Consider the following 16,479-nt stretch of genomic DNA (forward strand, 5'->3'; position numbering starts at 1 on the left):
AAGCATGTGTGCGGCGCGCGCCTGTGCAACACTTTCAGGATGCACAGGCTTCCCGTCAAGACGAGCCTAAGCGTGCCTTCAGTTTCGTCCGACTGGCTGTCTGTCCCCGCTGCCTACCTTAACGGCAGGGCTTACTCGAAGAAAGCAGCGTTTTTCTCCGTGACCTTTCCAAAAGAAAGAAAGAAAGAAAGAAATGAAGAAAGGAAGGAATAAAGAAAGAAAGAAAGAAAGAAAGAAAGGAAAGAAAGAAAGGAAGAAAGGAAAAAGAAAGAAAGAAAGAAAGAAAGAAAGAAAGGAAAAAAGGAAAGAAAGGAAGAAAGAAAGAAAGGAAGAAAGGAAAGTAGGAAGAAAGAAAGAAAGAAGGAAAGAAAGAAAGAAAGAAAGAAAGAAAGAAAGAAAGAAAGAAAGAAAGAAAGAAAGAAAGAAAGAAAGAAAGGATCGAAGAAAGAAAGAAAAAGAAAGAAAGCAAGAAAAAGGAAAGAAAGGAAGAAAGAAAGAAAGAAAGAAAGAAAGGAAAAAAGGAAAGAAAGGAAGAAAGAAAGAAAGGAAGAAAGGAAAGTAGAAAGAAAGAAAGAAAGAAGGAAAGAAAGAAAGAAAGAAAGGACGGAAGAAAGAAAGAAAAAGAAAGAAAGCAAGAAAAAGGAAAGAAAGGAAGAAAGAAAGAAAGAAAGAAAGAAATGAAGAAAGGAAGGAATAAAGAAAGAAGGAAAGAAAGAAAGAAAGGAAGAAAGAAAGAAAGAAAGAAAGAAAGAAAGGAAAAAAGGAAAGAAAGAAAGAAAGGAAGAAAGGAAAGTAGGAAGAAAGAAAGAAAGAAGGAAAGAAAGAAAGAAAGAAAGGACGGAAGAAAGAAAGAAAAAGAAAGAAAGCAAGAAAAGGGAAAGAAAGGAAGAAAGGAAAGAAAGAAAGAAAGAAAAAAGAATGAAAAGAAAGGAAGAAAAGAAAGGAAGGAAGGAAGAACGAAAGAAAGGAAAGAAAGAAAGAAAGAGAGAGAGAAAGAAAGAAAGAAAGAAAGAAAGAAAGAAAGAAAGAAAGAAAGAAAGAAAGAAAGAAAGAAAGAAAGAAAGAAAGAAAGAAAGAAAGAGAATGCTGCGGCCTAAGCGGAGTGCGTCTTGTGATATGAATATTACTTATCTATAACTGATACGGATAATACTTACAGTGGACTACACGCCTGTCAATAAATAAGGAAACTTACAGTAATAGTTAAAAAAATTACGTATTATTAATTAACCACCATATTGTCAGCACGTCGTAGCTGTATTTTGATAATTCCGTGCCGAAAAAAACGCTTTTCAAACTAAAAACCTATTTTTGAAAATTACAGAACATCATGGGTGAAACACCCGGTATAGACGTATCAGCTGTGATCGAGCAAATATAATAACCAACTTTCCTGTCCCGTGAAACTCACTTCAGTACAAAACAGGCATATGTATCTACGCTATCAGACGCTTCTAAGGCTCAAGCCGGAAAGTATTTAAGATTAAAGAATATACGGAAAAAACTCCTTAGTCACAAGCAATTGAACGCAATTTGAAGTTAATTAATTGGCAGGTTTTAAAAAAAACGCTGCCACACAAAAGAAAGGAAACGAAAAAGAGAACCGTGCTACAGCCATTAATCGTTGCATCAAGGCCTTTCATCAACGTTACTAAATAAGGAGTGTTTGAGGCTACCAAATCTGCCGTCCAAGATCGTGGTCGGAAGAGTTCGTTCTTTTTCAAATTGAATTAAGTGACAGCGATTTTAATTCACCAGTCCCCACGGGAAGATGAAAATTACGGGAAGAATCTTTCTCCATAGAACAAAATCCTGCGTGCTAATAACACCTTCGCATGCAACGAAGGTTCGCCCCTGGGTTGAGCTCCCCTGATCCGCTAATCGTGGCGTGTTGAGGGTTCGTTTGTCTAAGATGAAAACTTTCTCTTTGTCACTTGCCTCTTCCTCCACCTTCCCTCCCCAACCCCCTTCCTTAGGTTCAGGCCGGAACACGGGGTCGTTCATTACACGGGTGATTTTCTTCCGATGAATATTTTTCTCCCCAGCTTTTTCTGGAATATGTGCGATTACACTGGCGGCGAGAAACCGGAGCGGTTAACCGTTCAACGACCCTAGAAAAGCGACCAGAAAGAGGGTGCGGCCAATCGTTTTTCTCAGACGCTTGGATAGGCGGGCTTCGACGTCACCCTTCTTCCGCACGGCAGCGACCTACGGAGGATAACGCGAGAATTATTCAAATGGCTAATGGTGCAACGGCTTGACGAGAAGGCCCGTACTGGTGCTCGTCTTGTGAACCCGTATATTTTCTATTTTTGCTTTCGCGAATCCGGCATTGACGAGGTTTGCAGGCCGTGTAAAGGTACCATCTTCTTTACATCCATCCGTTATTCTACGTTCTTTGCGGGGCGGCCGACTGGTATTCCTCGTCCTCACTTGGCTCCTGCATCGGTTCCAAGTTCTTCACGCGCAGTGCTAGTTAGTGAGAAAGTTGGCAAAACTATTCTCGCTAGCTTGCACGTTACTGGCAGCACTTAAAACACAGTCGCGTCGAAGAATTTATTTGTGCTTATTTTTAATCTAACGGCGCAACTGAGAAGTTTGTCAATATTCGCAAAATAATGTCCGTTATCTTTGAGCGCAGTTGTATTGCGGTGGCCTTCCGTCTATACTGGCGTTCAACATATCGTAGCCCAATTGAAGAGGCTAGGCAGGAGATTATGAAAGGGGGTTGGGGGGGGGCTCTGTCTACGGGCCGGCAGGAGTGGTTTGTTCGTTATTCGGGCAAGGGGTGCGGAGGGATGAACGGGGTGGCTGAAGAGACGCTTCGGGGTCGTTAGGGCTGAGGTAACCCACTCCCCACCTAAGGAGGACAAATGCCCATCTCCTTCCCTTGCCTGCCTAGCATCTACTGCAGAGCCGCAGAAAGGTGACGGCCAGTACTTATACTCAGGCGTACCATACTCGCAGTCCAACATCCTATATAATTTCTGTTTGGCTGCGCGTTCCAGTTTCACGTCGAGGAGTATGTAACCGTAACCGTCACGTAGTCATTAGCATGTGCATTTGAAGACTGAGAAACAGTGAGTACGCCTGTAGGTACCCAAAATCTGCGCGCAATTCCATAGGTTGGAGTTCATTTCGCGCTCTGGCTTTCTGTGAACAAGTGAGGAAAAATGGCAGGTGTCAGGGCAAAACGGGATAGAAGTTCCTTAGCTGCCAACTCAATAAAATCAACCATAGTTTGATGGCCCCATATAGCACATAAGCTCCGCCGTAAGGGCATGACGCATTATCATTAATGGATTAATGCCCATATATGTAGGATTCGTCACTCGATACTTCACAATCATAGATCCCAGGGATTCCTCATACCATACTGGCGCAGTGCTGCAGCAGTTAAGCGATGCGCCACTGCACTGCGATGGCAGGTTCTGCCACCGGTGGGGCTTCTGCGACTCAAGTTGCTCTTCACGAGCAACATTTCACGACTAGTCATTAGTTTAACCGCCACCCGTCACGGTGGCATGTGGCACCGGCTGCATAGTCACCATAGTCCTCCATTAAGTCAGCAATAAAATTCAAATAAGGAAGGGTGTCAGGCAGGGAGACACGATCTTGCCAATGCTATTCACCGCCTGTTTACAGGAGGTATTCTGAGGCCTGAATTGGGAACAGTTGGGAATAAAAGTAAATGGAGAATATCTAAATAATCTGCGACTCGCTGACGGCACTCCCTTGCTGGGTCACTCAGGAGATGAACTGCAAATTATGTAAATGAGTTAGACAGGCAGAGCAGAACGGTGAGTCTTGAAATTAGCGTGCAGAAAACCAAAGTATTGTTACACGGTCTAGCAAGGGAACAGCAGTTCACAATTGGCAGCGGGGGCTTGTAAGTGGTCTACTTAGGGCAGGTAGTGACAGCTGATCCGGATCATGAGCGGGAAATAACTAGAAGGATAAGAATGAGGTGGAGCGCATATGGTAGGTTCTCTCATATCATCAATGGCAGTTTATCAATATCTCTCAAGAGACAGGTATACAACAGCTGCATCTTATCGGCACTCACCTACAGGGCGGAAACGTGGAGGCTAACGAAAAGGGTACAGCTTAAGGACAACGCAGCGAGCGATTGAAAAAAGAATGACAGGTGTAACTATAAGGGACAGGAAGAGGGCTAAGTGGGTACGAGAACAAACGCGGGTTAATTACATCCTAGTCGAAATCAAGAATTAGAAATGGGCTTGGACAGGGCATGTGATGCTAAGGCAAGATAACCGCTGGTTCTTAATGGTAACGGAGTGGATTCCAAGAGAAGGCAAGTGTAGCAGGGGGCGGCAGAAGGTTAGGTGAGCGGATGAGATTGAGAACGTTCTAAGGATAAGTTGGCCGCGGCTGGCAGGGGACAGGGTTAATTGGAGAGATACAGGATAGGCATTTGCCCTGTAATGGGCGTAGTCGGGCTGATGATGATGATGCCATGGTGGTCACGTCAGATTGCTCACCATCCGATGGGCACGTTGTGATGACGCTACAAAGTCACGTGACCTACGTGGCCCATCTTCCACCTAGGTTGCTTGTCTGGGGATTTTTCCTGGACTTTTCGCTCGCGGTCAACGTCACCAACGCCCAAGACGACTTTCTGCAACGCGGTCTCCTTAACGCTATCGCTATAAAATGAAGGCTTAGCCAAGAAATTAAACACCGAACACTTCCTGCGACACGAAATAAAATGTGGAAAGAGCTGTTCACCCGTTAGTGCGTCGTCCATTCTTCTGCCTGTGCTTTGCTGGACAACGCAGATATTCTCAAAATTTTTCAGCAATTGGTCTATCGTTGCTCGTATTGTGGAACTGTCTAACCTGATTTGTAGCAGTTGCGTGCAAACGGTTCGCCTTTATTTCCTTTTGTGTAACCTGAGTGTCAGCAAAAAACAAGAAAAAACAGATGCCTAAACTTAGAAAATATTGCTTTGTGGAGCACTTACGTGATGCTTAAAAACCAGCCCACAATACACACAGCTTGAAGCACTTCTGAAAAGCTTACCAACAAAGCGAAAGAGACAGAGGGAGAAACGTGCAGAGCGAAGGGTAGAAGTGAGAAAGTAAGTCGATGGTATAATCGAAAAAGACCCCGTCTCAGTCAAAATCTTTATTAACGTGAAGCGCGTCTTATCTTTTATGTGACTGCCTGGTAACCCATCCCGCCGAGATGAATTTTGGAACAAATACGATGCAAGTTTTCCCGAGAAAAAAATGCCACCTGAAATATTTTTTTTTTCTGGAAACGTGGTGAACGAAAAGAATGTGCGCGTAGACTCGAAGATAAATAAATAAAGCGCGGTATGCTGCTTATGTCGTCTGGTTCCACTGCTTTTTCTGTGGAGCGCTCGCAAAGCCGCCTCAAGGAAGCCCACAAGGTTTCCCAGGGTTATAGGACGCCTCCCCCCCCCCCCCTTTTCATTCTCTGCATAAAGAAGAATAGGCATTCCTCTGCAGCCGTTGGTCAAGTCTGGAATGCGCACGTGTTGTGACTACCAACGCTGTTATTGATTCGAGAAGAAACGTGCAACTGGACCACATATTGCACGACAATGGAAGGCAGACATAATGGCCTGTTTCCTCAGAATATCTTTGCGAAAATAAAAAAAGCACTACACTTCAGAAATACGCCTATGGCTACGGTTCAGTAAAGTTTGATTTGGTTTATGGGGTTTTGACGTCACATAGCGACACAGGCTATGAGGGACGCTGTAGTGAGAGCTTCGGAAATTTCGACCACCTGGGGCTCTTTAACGTGCACTGACATCGCGAAGTACACAGGCCTCTAGAATTTCGCCTCCATCAAAATGTGACCGCCGTGGCCGGGATCAAATCCGCGTCTCTCTCTCTCTCTCTCTCTCTCTCTCTCTCTCTCTCTCTCTCTCTCTCTCTCTCTCTCTCTCTCTCTCTCTCTCTCTCTCTCTCTCTCTCTCTCTCTCTCTCTCTCTCTCTCTCTCTCTCTCTCTCTCTCTCTCTCTCTCAATTTCTGTCTTCTAGCTCTGCCCCGGAGATTTCCAAGAAAAAGCCAGACTTAATTTTTCCGAACTACACAACGTTACTTTCTGGGATATAAATAAATGTCCATCACGACTCATTTGATTTTCATCGACACTCCTCTGCCGCCTCACCTTGACAAAACTTCGATCTTTAAACGGCGATGTTTGTGCATCGATCCCAATTTCAAAAGCTAATGCAACGGCTAGGCTTCTAACACTTGCACGGAACGTCACTGTTGGCACACTACATTCCTTGGACGTAACCTACAACTCCGACTTCCATTCTGCATACCATGACGTGACACTAATTTTCTTCGTCGTCAGCGGCTTCGAGTTGCATTCACAAGCCAAATGAAAGGGAGGCTTGCCGCCATCATCTGACATTTCTTCAGAACGTTGAACTGGTCGTCGTATGGTGACAGTAGCACTCGGTGACTCGTGTTGTTGCTTGGGTGCGTGGTGACGAGGCATCTGCTAGGCCAACAAACTGTACCGCATACTGTCGTCTTTGATTATGAGTAAATACGTCGGTACAGTTGAGCGATTGCTCACTGATTACCGCAAGATTATTACTCGATGTAGCTAACAACTTCCGCCTGAACTGTTTCACAAACCGCACCCGCTGCCTCATTGGTAGGACTGCAGTTGCAAGTGGGACGAGCATGCCCTGTGCATGCCCCTGATTATAGGGTCGAGACGCATTCGCTTTGCTGTGCACTCGACTGCCGTACGCATCATTCGCTAACAGGCATGAAGGTCCTCGAACGGTGTTCGCAGTGTATATCGGCGTAGGGGCTGCGGGATAGGCTGTGATTTCGCCACTTGCAAAGTCCATTCCTTACTTATCAGTCTTCGTTGTTTAACTATAGCTCTATTTTCTACTTCCGCTTTTATATCACCTCTTCTCTTTCCCCCGTGCAGGGTAGCGAACCGGTGCCTTCTCCCAGTTAACCCTTTCCACACTTCCAACCCCGCCTTCTCTCTATATCTCGAGATTATTCAGATAAAAGTAAGACAGCAAAGTCAGTCCATTCGCTGCAAAAAGACGAAAATTAAGGCAAAACGAGGGCTGAAAACATGTTGTACTCTGTGCTAGTGGTTTTAAGTAACACTGGTTTATGCTATTCAGATAAAGTTCCAGAAAAGCTGATTGCAGCATACGCCGGGCAGACAATGTCTGTGAACCGTCGTGATGCACCTTGTATGCATTCGCATTTTTTTCGAACGTTTAACTGTTTGATGTGATAACGAGCAGATAGTGTTTGATACATGGTCAAGAATAAGCGCAAAAACAACTAATCTATTTTCTGCACAATAAAAATCAATATATGTATAGAGATTCTCAATTTCTATATAACCTGTGAAACCGGGTCAAATCTTTAACTTGAATCTAGTTTTACACCTTATTGTAAAATACTGCCTCTAAAGCCAAAGAACTGCAAGTCCAACGTAATTTCGCATAGTGCGTTATCTAATTTTGGAAGTAGTCGCAGTAGTGGCTAAGTACTTATGGACCTCCTTCACCCCGCGACGTCACGAAGATGCGGTGGCGCTGATGTTAGCAGCGACTTTCGCATGGTAGGCAAAACAGGTTCCGCTTGCCCGTGCCTACCGCAGCTGCCGCAGTTAGCGGCGGCTGCTTCAAGCCTGTGCACTGCAGAAGCAGCATGTATTGACCAGCTGCGTCACTGCTGGATCCGCGTAGTAGCATAAAAAATATTAAATTAGCCTCGATAGGTTTCTCGCGCATAAATGCCGCATTCGGAAACTGGATAACAGGCATTGGGCCACGGTAGTAAAGCGCAAAGTCTGGGAGTCGATAGGCACTGCCACTCAATGCACTTAATAGCATGCAAGTTACTGCGTTCATTCACCTGAACTTCAGGATAGTAGGCTGATAATTGCTCAAGGAAAAAAAGACATATGTAGCTGCACACATACTTATCACCTTGAGCCGGGGTGCACGGGGCGCCGACAGGTTCACTCGCCCCCAAGGAATGCGTTTTTTTGTTAATAGCACACCATGTTTTAATGGCGCGTTTTGTGACATTTAATATTTACTTGAAACTGTTTCTTGATATGACGACGTAATTATTTCATTCGAGTAGAAAGAAGTCTGGTAAGTTGTGTCAATCTTGCGCGGTTGTGCTGGTGTGCTTAGAATAGCGTACCTTAAGTGTGCTTAAGTGTGCCTTAAGTGTTTTCGGTATTCATGCATGCGATATGTAACTAAACTCGGTGCAAATATGAAATTCTTACGCTAGTTTCAGTCATTCCTTTTATTTATAGCTATACCTGGTGCAGTTCTGGGCAATTATAATTAACACCGTCGTCAAGTCCCCCCAAGGTCTCAAATAATTTAGTAGATAGTGCGCAGTTTTTTTATGCCAGCATGTACATAAAGCCCTGTTCTGTATGATGACGCGATTAGTTCTTTTTGTATATGATCAGTACTTTTGCATGCATAGTTACATGAAAACGTTTCTTACAAAAAATAACTAACACAATACTGCACGTGTAGGGAAAAAAATCGAGAAATTTATTACGCTCCTCAACGTCTCAGGAATAGTTTGCGACAAATGAAATCATTTGATTTTCATGCGAATTACGAAGGTGAGTGATCCAGTCGCAGAAAATATGAGAGGTCAGAAAACGAACCTTAAAGTTTATTCCCTCGTTTATGGCATCTTCGCTTTCGCTTTGGTCAAAGAAATGCGGCACTGAAATCAAAGAAATTACCTCACAATTTTTGACGACCACACTTCTAAAAAGCGTAATTTATAAATTTGTACTCAATATTTTGCTATAATTTTTCGTCACGAAACTAGACTTCAGGGCTAGGAAAGAAAATATTTCTAGAAATCAAAAATTTTCACCAAATCGACCAGCTTAACAAGATGACAAGTCGGCCTGGTTGGTGCGTGGTCATGCGGCTAAAAACAGCGCTAAGCGAGACAGGAGATCGGAGACACGACGCTGTCCCCACTTTTCGCGCAGCGCGACACGTACATATGTCAGCAGACGATGAGCGCATGTCTGCTCCGGCGAAACAACGCCAGCACTTCCCCTCACTACTGTCCCGAAGTAAAATCATTCCGGCTAGTGCAGAGTGTCAAAACGTGTTTTATTCAATGCCTAGCGCATAAATAAACGGCAGGAACGCTTTCTACATGTTTACTACTAACCATATATACAATACACAGTGGCAAACTATTTCTCTTTATAGGCCTCACGTGGCCAACGCCAGCTCGTGTACTTCGACAAATTACTAAGTTGCAAGCATCGACCATTGCTATGATTCGAAGAAACTGGAAACGCGCCTACAAGCCTTGAAAACCCGCGCTCAACACCTATCCGCGACGCAACACTCCCCGACCTTTTGCCTACCACGAGCTCGCTAGCGACTGCAGCGCCACCTCGTTTGTTTACAAACATGCAGGAGGTCCATAGCGTTCAGCTGCTCACCCGAATAATGTCGGTTCGGTCCCGGCCGTGGCAGTCGCTTTTCGATGGAGGCAAAGTGCTAGAGGCCCGCGTACCGTGCGATGTCAGTGCACGTTAAGGAATCCCAGGTGGTCGAAATTATCGGGAGCCCTCTACTACGGCGTCCCTCGTAGCCTGAGTCGCTTTTAGACGTTACACTTCATAAAAGTAAACCAAAACCAAACCGGAACTAATAAATCATTAACTTCTAAAATGAGGTTTCATTTTGTTTGTGGGGTTTAACGTCCCAAAGCTACTCAGGCTATGAGGGACGCCGTAATGGAAGCCTCGGAATAATTTCGACCACCTGGGGTTCTTTAACGTGCACTGACATCGCGCAGTACAGGGGTCTCTAGTATTTCGCCTTCATCGAAATGAAGGCGAAAACCACCGCGGCCGGGATCCATACCGCGTCTTTAGTGTCAGCAGCCGAGCACCATAACTACAGCGCCACTGCAGCTAGACGAGTTTTGTTTGTTTCTTGAAAGAGAGCTCGAATTGCAATCCGTAGAGCGTTCAAAGTATTCCGAAGGAAGAAATGCTGCGTGTAACAGCTGTATTTAGTGCCAAAATAAGTTTCTGCTAGTTGTTTACGATAGATTCTTCAGTGATATTATCGGAATCATTCAGACCAACAGCCGTTGACAAAAGCCTGATGAGCGTCTAATGATAACTTTTAGACACGGAACGCGATAAGATTTGTTCATGCACTTCGATACAAATCATATTTGAACACGCTGAGGGAGAGAGAGAGAGAGATCAGTTTAATGATTGGAAGGCCAGAGGCCATCCGGAACGATGAATATCTGGCCTGACACTCTGCTCTGGGAAAGGGGAGGAGGTGAAGAAAAGGGTAACTATGAGTGACGATGTGGTGAGAATAGAAACAATAATATGTACAAGCACATTTGATGGCATCGCAACCGCCGGTCGAGACCCGCGTCGCTCAAAAAGCCTGAAAATGCCCGCATTGCCTGGACTGCTTTCGAATTCTGCGGCCAGCCGCCTATGAGAAAATCTTCTGAGAGCGGCCTGCTGTCTAAAGGTTTCAAGGTAAAGGCCAACGTTGCCCTTTCTTGCGCATAAACCGGACACACCATTAGTATATACTCCGCAATGTCAATTATGCCACAAGTGGAACGGTCCGGGAAGTCCGCTAGTCCAATTAAATTTATTTTTATTTTATTTATTTGGAGATACTGTCAAACCTTTTAGGAATTTCTGCAGGAGTGGATTAAGGACCCATATACATTTGCTCATGCAGCCATACGCACATTTGTACACAAGAGTATGCGAAGGCCACTACAAAAAAAAAAAGAGGCAAGCACATGAGAAAAAAAAAACACTTAAGATAACCGTCATTCACTCGCTGACATTATCACAGGTTTACATGTATACATAACAAGTAAAAGAAAGACACATTAGTCATGACATCACTTCGTTGTTGACAGTACAGGATTGCCAGCAAGTTCAACAAATTTGTTAATAGTAGACTGCGAGACCACACTTTGGTCTAAAGAGTTCCAATCACGCACAGCTTACTGGAGAAACGAAAAACTGTAAGTATTATTGGCACAAATATATTCTTGGATTGTGAATTGATGCTTATGACGGGTTTCTCTGGAAGTATTGAAAGAAATGTAGATATCAGGATTTACTTTAATTTTGTTATACAAGATAAGGTACAAAAATTTCAGACGTTGTAGCATCGCACGGCTGGTTAGTGTACAAAGCCCAATCTCGGTCAGCATCCGCGTCGGTGAGTCGGTGCGCCGATATCTGTTGCAGATAAAACGTGTGGCCTTCCGCTGGACAGCTTCGAGCGTAGATATTTGATTTTGGAGAAACTGAAACCATGCCACGTTCGCATATTCCAAGGTCTGGCGTATACACATCACATAAGCCAAAAGTGTGACTTCCCTCGTAGAGTACCGCAGGGCCCGTTTTAGACACATTACCTTCCGCATCGCTTTGTTTGCCACATAGTCTACATGAGCTGACCATCCCAGATCTGATGAGACCACGACACCCAAGTGCTTATACTTAGTGACTGTGTTGACGTTCGTACTGTCACATCCGTACGAAAAACAGAGCTTAGATTCCTCTTTTGTTACAGACATTGATACTGTTTTGTTAAGGTTTATGGCCATTTGCCAGTGGGCTATTACACCAAAATCATTTTTGAGAGCAATTCGGTCTTGTCGGTTCAGAACTTCTCTATACAGGACGCATTTGTCTGCGAATAATCTAATCTTGGCATCCACCTGACTAGTTCTGTCGTTTATAAACAAGAGGAACAGGATAGCCGCTATCGCGTGAAAGCGGCGTATAAACGGAGTCTATGCATCAAGCATGCATGAGGGCGCGGAATTGCACGAGGTAAAAAAAATTTCATTGCAGGATCTAGACTTTTTAGGCGGATGTGCCGAGCGTCAGGTTGTGCTTAGTATCTCCCCATCACACCCTTCATGAAGCCCCAAAGAAAAGTGGTGTCCGGTCTTGAGTAACGCAGAAATGAACAGATGTCATTTCGGAGTGCGCTCTTTGCTTTAGCATCGGCCCTCTCATTTCCAATCAACCCGCAATGTACAGGGGTCCCTTCAAAGACTAAGCGGTGACCTTCTTTTTGAGCAGATGAAAGGAGCTCAGTGATCTCTAGTGCCCGAGACTGGTAGGCGGTGAGGCGTAGGAAGCGTCGTAAAATTTTCAACGCAAGTTTTATCTTTTTGAACATGCGCCACTCTTGACGTGGTTTTCTACAGATGTGCCGAATCACTTCCCGAAGGGCTACAAAGTCTTCAGCGGTTGATGCTGAAATATGGCCTAGAACGAATTTGAGAGTCATCTGCCTAGCGGTTATCACTAGAGTTGCTGTTGATGCCATTGCTGACACAGATCCGTCTGTGTTTACATGAACGAAGTTCTGATATTCTGACCAGATGTACACCAAAGCAAGTTGCTCAGTGCGCTGAGTAGTAGCATGGATTTCCTTAGTATGCCGGGAACAGGCACTCATACTGAAGGCTGAGTCATCACCCACACTTGCTTGACGGGATTATATGGAAGGGCATAGCGTGATGGCATTTGACACTGATGGCAGCGGAGTGCACATGAAAAACTGCTGTCCAGCCGCCAATTCAGAATCATCGTCAGTGGGTGACAACGGTGTTGGGTAAGTAAACGCAAATACACACAAAGGGGTTCGTGTGACAACTATCTCGATATTGGGCAGGCACCTGCTTTCTCAATCGTGCCTTCATTGGAGGTACACCGTGGCAATCCAAGGCCTGCATTGGGCGCCTGCGCTCGAATGCTCTCTAAAGTTCGCAAGCAGGAAATACTCACATCAGAGAGTACTCGAAGACTGTACCGAATGTAGCCTACGAACAGAGTCTGGTAAATTCGTAGTAAGGAGAGCTCCGTGGTACCCCATTTATTGCCTGCTGCGAAGTGAAGAACATGGCAAAGAACGCAGCATCTTAACTAAAATGCAACAAAAATTGCGTTACGTTATTTTTCGCCCCCAATTGCGGCATAGAAGTGATAGATAGGAATAGCGATAGCTGCACTAATCCCAAAGACCTCCTCGCTCCTCTTTTTTTTTCTTTTTTTAGAAGGCTCATGACTGAGAACGTGGTCTCCAGGCGAAGATCACGTCGGCACAGCTAATAAGTTTTCACTGATCGCCAAGCGAACGCTGCAGTGCTTCATTCTCAATATTGTGAAGTGCGTCGTGTTTTTTTTTTTAGTGGTTAGACCAACTCATTTCATTTTACTGCGCATAGTACTTTGAAACTGTGAGCTGCGGAGGAACCTTCCTGACGGAGCTGTAGCTGAAAGATACACGTAACGTTGTTCTACCTAACGCGCATAGCCTTTTTCTGCCTGTGGTGATACTGCACTGACGACGCCACAAAAATAATAAAGATCTGAGCGGATGCCATCACAGATTCACTCCGGACAGCCGACGCAAATAAAAAGGCAGGGCTGCAGAGCCTCGCTGGCCTCGAGCGAAGCGTTCAGACGAGATGCTCGAGCACACCATGCAAGTGGAGCAGCGGCGAAGCTAGAAGCAGGCGGCTGCAGGGAGTACGAAGCGCGAGCTGGGGAGGTAAATTACACCACCGCACTGCTACAGTGAGGCCGAATGGAGGCACAGGGCAGTGGGGATGAAGGGGGCGAGAGGCCAAATTCTACTCGTAGCTGACGACAGAAGCGAGCGCACAACATACGACGAGGGGTGGCGAACGAAAACAAAACATAGACAGGCTAGGAACTTGGTGGCAGACTAGATAAAAAATACTTTAGGGAGAAAAATACAGGAAACGCGTTGGAAGGAGGAAGAAACAGGAAAGGGTACAATGTACTACCGAAAAGGGAAAGAACAAATGTGGAGATGGAACGAGAAACTAAAGTTGGGGCAGAAAGAGATAATCTACGGGCCAGATCATAAAGATGGGGACCACGAAGCTGTTCGGTTCGCCCCCAGCTCTTGCCACGATGAACTGGCGGAAATTGAACGCACCCTCCTAGAAGCTGCAGGCGATGCAACCGGCCATGGCTGCAAGCCGCCTGTTTCTCCTTCCCTTGTTCCGGTGAAAAGGCGAGATAAAAAAATATGCTCAAAAAGGTTGAACAAGTGCAATGAGCATTCTTGCGTGCAGCGTTTTCCACAAACTCGAAATTCAAGCTAAAAACTTTCCCGATGACATTGAGCGTAAAATTCAGTAAACACTGTTGTATCGTTTTTGTTCCTACAGAAATACCCCTACTACTTCTCCCAACACTGCCGAGTAATGCGTGAAGCACGCTTTACAAGAAGAACCATGTGCACGAGCGTTTTTTTTTTTTTTTTGGCCATGTGCACACGATGTTTTCGTGCTTCTTAGAGCACTACTGTTTTACCTTCGTTGTTTGGGTACCACCATCAGTGCACGGGGAGAGAAAATGAGGAGAGAAGGAGCAGAAAAAGAAAGTATGACGGGGGAGAGGCGCCGCGAGAGACAGCAGTTACGCGAGCACAGGTGTTCCCTAGAGGTGGCATAACTCACCTCCAATGACGTGATCGGGTGGAGCCACGCATCATTAGCAACTCTGCGCGCGCGCACACACACGCAGTCCAGAAGTGGCCACAGCAGTGTATAAATCCACAAGCTACAATCTGGAGCTGTCGAGAGGGAGTGGTTCTCGGCACGCTGCATGTTTGAGGGAGGCCAGGACACGAAAGTGTCTGACGGCTCTAACAGAGGAGGAAGCGATAAGAATACGGCTTCCAATCGTGCTACGCGACTAGATCTGCATGCCTGACATGCTCTACTGCTTGTATCGAGCCTTATTTCGCAGTGTAGCACAGCGCATGAATACCAAAATTATCCGAAAGTATTCGTTCTTGGGCTAGTTTATTTATTTATTTATTCAAATACCCTAAAGGCCAGAGCGGGCATTTTATAGGGGGGACAAGAGTAAAAACGAAGCAACAAATATTTGCGATAAGTACAAAATTCGTTGGCCGGGAACACCATGTTCAAAAGCATCAAACACTCAAAATATAAAGACACATCGGCAACAAACATTCAAGTTATTTTGGAAAGGAGTGCTTCAACAAGAATGAAAAGAAAATAGAAGGATGAAGTTTACAGCTCGAAGTGGCGTTTTAGGGTGGTTACAAACGTTTCGTAATCACTTGCAGATGCAATGGTGCCAGGGGGTAGATTCCATTGACGGATGGCAAGGAGGAGAGGCGAATGAAAGAAGAGGTTAGTTCTAGCAAAGAAGGGTGCGACATTGAGTTGGTGATCAATGCGTGGGAATATCCGATGAGCCGGCTTGATATGGTACAAAGCAAAGGTAGAATGACTGTGATATAAGCTGTAGAAAAATGACAGTATGCAAAGCATTCTCTGTTTTTCGAGAAGAGGTAAATTGAGAGATTTTTTTTTATTGCAGTTACACTCGCTGATCGCGAGTAGTTCTTAGATATGAACCGGGCGGCTTTATTTTGCAAAGACTCCGATTTTGTTACTAGGTATGCTTGATGGGGATTCCAGATCAAAGAGGCGAAATTCAATTTCTAGCGCGCAATCTAGTGTGTGCTAATAGCTTTGTTTCTGGATTAGCTAAACGTCAGTTACGTCTGAGGAAGACGAGTGTTTTGGAAACTTTGTTAATAACCGTATCGATGTGACTGTTCCATGAGAGGTCTTCTGCTAAATGCAACCCTAGATAATTTATGATGGGTATCGATTCTACGCGCACACTGTTCAAAGTGTAATGACAAGGCTCGGCGCTAAGTATTGTGGTAAATCTAACAACTTTTGTTTTTGAGGTGTTAATTTTGATTTCATTTGCCATTGTGAGTACCAATCATTCATCTTGTTAAGTTCTGATTATAGACGAGTAGAGATGGAAACATCAGTAATCTGTCTGTATACCACGCAATCATCTGCAAATAATCTGACCGTGGAATTTATATTATTATTATGTCATTAATATAAACTAAGAACAAGATAGGCCCGAGTACAGACCATTGCGGTACTCCAGATTTAACAGGAGAGATGGACGATGAATGCCCATTAACAAAGACTATTTGATACCGATTGGCCAAAGAACTCCTGATCCAAGAAATAACCTTAGAATTTAAGTTCAGATTCTCAAGTTCTTTCATGACGTATGTGTGAGACTTTATCGAATGGTTTGGCGAAATCTATAAATACGGCGTCTATTTTAGAGTGAGCATGAACAGCGTGATGAAGGTCAGTGATCAGTTCAAACAGCTGTGTTTCTCAAGATCGACCGTGTAAGAAGCCCTGCTGGCCGTGTAAGAAGTTCTGCTTCGCCAGATAACCCATGATGGCAGATCACCCCATGACCAAGTCTATTATCAGCCCTGCCCACCGAATCTCCAGCCGCACGAACCACCAGAAGGCCGTTTACCCTCCCCCTGGCCGGACTAGTGCTCACCT

General features: G+C 44.9%; 2 protein-coding genes across 3 annotated transcripts in view; one reads left to right on the top strand and one right to left on the bottom strand.

The window, feature by feature from the left end:
- The window catches only part of LOC144094761 (uncharacterized), a 440,689-nt gene that overhangs the window by 284,085 nt on the left and 140,125 nt on the right, over window positions 1–16,479 (top strand). The window lies entirely within an intron of this gene.
- The window catches only part of LOC144095314 (uncharacterized), a 149,232-nt gene that overhangs the window by 121,135 nt on the left and 11,618 nt on the right, over window positions 1–16,479 (bottom strand). The gene's annotated exons all lie outside the window — the stretch shown is intronic.

The sequence above is a fragment of the Amblyomma americanum genome, chromosome 6 (assembly GCF_052857255.1).
Source record: "Amblyomma americanum isolate KBUSLIRL-KWMA chromosome 6, ASM5285725v1, whole genome shotgun sequence".
Taxonomy (NCBI): domain Eukaryota; kingdom Metazoa; phylum Arthropoda; class Arachnida; order Ixodida; family Ixodidae; genus Amblyomma; species Amblyomma americanum.